This window comes from Molossus molossus, unplaced genomic scaffold (assembly GCF_014108415.1).
Source record: "Molossus molossus isolate mMolMol1 unplaced genomic scaffold, mMolMol1.p scaffold_m16_p_9, whole genome shotgun sequence".
Lineage (NCBI taxonomy): Eukaryota > Metazoa > Chordata > Mammalia > Chiroptera > Molossidae > Molossus > Molossus molossus.
In genome coordinates this window covers 31853305-31857845 of record NW_023425403.1, presented here as the reverse complement: position 1 = coordinate 31857845, position 4541 = coordinate 31853305, and the positions used below count along the sequence as shown (strand labels likewise).

The following is a 4541-nucleotide window of genomic DNA, read 5'->3' as shown; positions in this document are numbered from 1 at the left end:
AACATTTCTTTCCCAAAAAGAGTACATAGAAACATGGAAAAAAAAAAATGCTGAGTAACAACAAAACACACATAAATATTATATTTATGAAAAATATTATGTTTTTGAGAAATATAGTGTGTCTGTATTTTGCCTCATGTGAGACAAGGTCATAAATTCAGAATAATGCAGCTGGCCATAGAGATCTGCACTGATTGTACAGTAGACTTAAGCTAACCAGACAGCAAAGATTCTGTTACAGTGTACCCTCAGAGAATGAGCAGGGAGACTTGCATGCACATAATATCTGTAACAGAAAAATAATACTTTTTTGGTAGGTGCCTCTAGTGGGAACCCAACCCAGGACTCTGGTTCGCAGGCCCAGACTCCAACCCCTGAGCCAAACCAGCCGTGGTTCCTCATCAACCACGTATTCTAGTTCAGTAGCCTCCTTGCTCATCCCCCATCCCTTCATGATGCTAGACTCTTCTCGGAGGCAGTGAAGTGTATGGTTAAGAGCGAGGGAGCTTAACATATGCAAACCACCCTGGTTTGAATCTCTGTTTTGCCATTTAATACGTCAGTAACTTTGGACAAGCTCCTTAACTCACTTATTTGTAAAATGTGGTTAATGTTAGAACATTATTCACAGTATGATCTGATAAAGTATTTAACTCAAGCGCTCAATCGGTAAGTTGAGGACGACGATGATTGCCAAAAGAATCTAAAATATGAATCTGATCCTGCCACTTTCTTGCTTAAAAAAACAAAAAATCTGAGCGGCGGCTCGAACTGCTGTGGCGACGGAGGAGCGGCGGGGCAGAGATGCACCCCTGTGCGCACGGACCGTCCAGAGGCCTCCGAGGACGAGGACGCACTCACCCCGGGGCGGGGCGGGCGGCCCAGTAGGGGTGGCTGCGGACGGAGCGCGGTGCCTGACGGGAGCCTGACGAGAGCGGAGGCGTCGCCGCCCCAGCGCGGCTGCTGTGGCCATCTTTACAGCCATCTTAGGGGAGAGTGCTGGTGGTCTCGTCTTCCAGCTCTCTTCCTGGGGGCCCCGGCTGGGGGCAGCTTCTCCGGCGGCCTGGGTGGGCGGTGGATGGGGAGTCGTGGGCCGAGAGGAGCCGGGCCTGGGAAGCACCGCCGCCGCCGTCGCCACTCTCTTTGCCTGGGAGGGGCCTGAGGAGAAACCAGGCCGATAGGCCTGCAACGCAGGGCCTTTGTGTCGGCCCTCTGGACGCAGGAGCGCCGCCCCGCCTGCCGCCAGCCCAGGCCCGCAACCCTGGGCGGTTACCCCTGGAGGCTCGGCCCCTCATCCCGGCCAGTGCGGGGCCCAGGCCGTGGGCCATGGAGTAAGGAGGCGGCGGTGGGAGGAGGAAGATGGCGGCTGGCAAGAGCGGCGGCGGCACCAGGAGATTACTTTCCTGGAACCTTTGACTAAATCAGAATCTAAGAGATGGAGGTTTTAAAAATAATTGGATCTGTGATCATGGAGAAGAAAGTGAAGGAGATACAGATAAAGATGAGGCAAATCTACTCTGTAGATGAAGATGAGGATTCTGAAACCTCAAAAGGAAAAACGTTAAATCGTCCATCTGATATTGTTGCCACTGGTTCTGGTGATTCTTGGAACACATGTGCAAGACGAAACAAGACCGAAAATGTTAAACCTTTAAAAGGCAACCCAATTGGACATAACATGTTGAGCAACTAAAAGAGACTGAGTGAAAATACACAGAATGCACCATTATGTTCTGGAACTGTTATTGATGGTAGATGTTTTCATCATGCTAATGCACAAATACCAGTAGTAAAAACAGCAGCCCAAAGGAAAGAATATCCATCTCATGTTCAAAAATTTGAAAGTGATCCAGTAAAGTGAAGTCGGCCCCATGGTGTTGATCGTATAATGAAGAAAACAGAAGAGTCTGAATCACACTTAGAATCTGAAATTAAAAGGAAAGTATCACAGAAATGTCACAGTACATATCAGTCTATTCCTCCTCTGTCTCCTGCCTCAAAAAAATGTTAACTGATTTAGAGGATTTGCAAAGAAATTACAGACAAGCTATAACTTTGAATGAATCAACTGGACCATTATTGAGAATGTCAAATCATCAGAATTCTGGAGGACAGAAGTCACAGAACACAACATCAACACTCAAGAAGTTTTATGGCAACAGTGTGGGAAAGGTTCAAGTTGACATTATTGTAAATTGTGGTGATGGACAGAATTATTTACAGACTAATGGGAAAGTCGTTTTACCTAGGGCAAAGGGAGCAAAAACCACAAACCTGAAAGAAAGGAAAACACGCCTTTCAGACCTAAATGATCCAATCATTTTGTCCAGTGATGATGATGACAGTGACAGGACTAACAGAAGAGAGAGCATATCTCCTCAACCTGCTCATTCAGCATGTTCTTCCCTAGCACCATCCACTGGAAAAGTAGAAGCTGGCTTTGATGCTCAAGCAAATACAGTATTTGAAAATATCATTACTGAAATTGGTATAAAGAATAATGTCTCCAATTTTTTTGTGAAAATTCCCTTTGAAGAAGCTAATAGCAGACTTGTTGCCTATACAAGAACCTATGAAGCAAGCATCAAAGGAAGTTGTGTGCAAAAAGAAAACAAAATTGAAAATGTGCCCCTGGAATCTAAAATACAATTTAAAAGCAAACATGAATTCCAGTTTTTTGATGATGAGGAAACTGGAGAAAGTCATTACCATCTTAATGGGTCCTGTAGAAAAATTGATAGTATATCCACCACCTCCAGCCAAGGGAGGCATCTCTATTGCTAATGAGGACCTGCACTACGTGAAGGATAATTTTTAAATGATGTTATTAATAGACTTTTATTTTAAATATTTGGTGCTTGAAAAACTGAAGAAAAGCTGACAGAATTCATATATTCAGTTATTTTTTCAATAAACGCCTTAATCACAGAGAGAGGAGGAATCTTCATGAAACAACTAATCTATCAATACAGCAAAAACGGCATGGGAGAGTAAAAACATGGACTCGGCATGTAGATATTTTCAGAAGGATTTTATTTTTTTACCCCTTAATGAAGCTGCACACTGGTTTTTGGCTGTTGTTTGTTTCCCTGGTTTCGAAAAACCAAAGTATAAACCTAATCCTCATTACCATGAAAAGACAGCCATGCAAAAATGTTGAACTGCAGAGGGCAGTTGTTATTTCTTCTCCTTCAGCCAGTGAAATGGACAGTTGTTCACAAAACTCTTTTGCCAAGCCTATAATTAAGAAGATGCTAAACAAAAAGCATTGTGTAGTTGTAATTGATTCAAGTGCTGAACAGGAAGAAAGTGACCCTCATTATCAGAGAAACATACGCAGTGTGAAATGTAGTCTGAAAAAAATAAATCATACTGCAAGTGAAAACGAAGAATCAAATAAAGGAGAATCTGCATGCCAGAAAGTTGTTGATAGGACTAAAAGTGAGAATGGCTTACGGAATGAATATTTAAGTTCTATGAACCATACAAATGGCTTAAGTAAAATCAAGCTAAACTATAGTGATGAGTCAGCTGAAGCTAGTAAAATGCTTGAAATGAACTCATTGACTTCTCAGAACATCAGGACAATCAGAATGATAGTAGTGATGATGGATTCCTTGCTGATTACAATTGCAATTCAGAAATAGAACAGTAGCATCTAAGCCTACTATCTGTAAACAGCCTTGTATCCTACTGATGGACTCACTCAGAGGCCTTTCCCGATCAAATGTTGTAAAAATTTTAAGAGAATATTTAGAGGTAGAATGGGAAGTTAAAAAAGGAAGCAAACGTTTTTCCAAAGATGTTATGAAAGGCTCTAATCCAAAAGTACCCCAACAAATAACTTCAGTGATTGTGGTGTGTATGTATTGCAGTATATAGAGAGCCTTTTTGAGAATCCAATTCTCAGTTTTGAACTACCTATGAATTTGGCAAGCTGGTTTCCTCCCCCAAGAATGAGAACAAAAAGAGAAGAAATTTGAAACATAATTCTTAAGCTGCAGGAAGATCAGAGCAAAGAGAAAAAGAAGCATGGGGACACTTACTCAACAGAAACATCTTTAGGTGAAGGAACAGAACAGTGTGTTGACAGTATCTCAGATTGACCATTTCTGATTCTTGTCAGTGTCCTGAGAAACACTGAGTGACTTTCACCTTTGGGTACAGACAGTAAAGAACAGAGGTGCTCATTACTCAGAGTGATCTGAAATATTAATGTTTGTATAAATGTCATATAATTAATTTCCAATGGAGTATGTATTGTCTGTAAACATGTTCATGAGGCCAATTTTTTCCAGCATTTATAATTTTTTTTTCACTTGTTAGGAAGCTTTTGTTATGTATTTTCTGTTAATAGTACTTAAAACTGTAACTTCTAAACACAAATAAATATTTATATGAGGAAATGATTAATTTGATATTCTTTAGTGAATTTGTATTAAATTCCTCAGTGGGTGTGATATATTTCATGGGAATATTCAAGTATCTATAATTTTTTACTTTTTCATTTGTTCTAAAATAACTTGAAATATGAAAATTAG

At 41.0% G+C, this 4541-nt stretch overlaps 1 pseudogene; it reads left to right on the top strand.

Moving 5' to 3' along the window:
* Positions 1–1359: 1359 nt before the first annotated feature.
* On the top strand, positions 1360–4118 carry LOC118622792 (annotated as a pseudogene).
* The last annotated feature ends 423 nt before the right edge of the window (positions 4119–4541 follow it).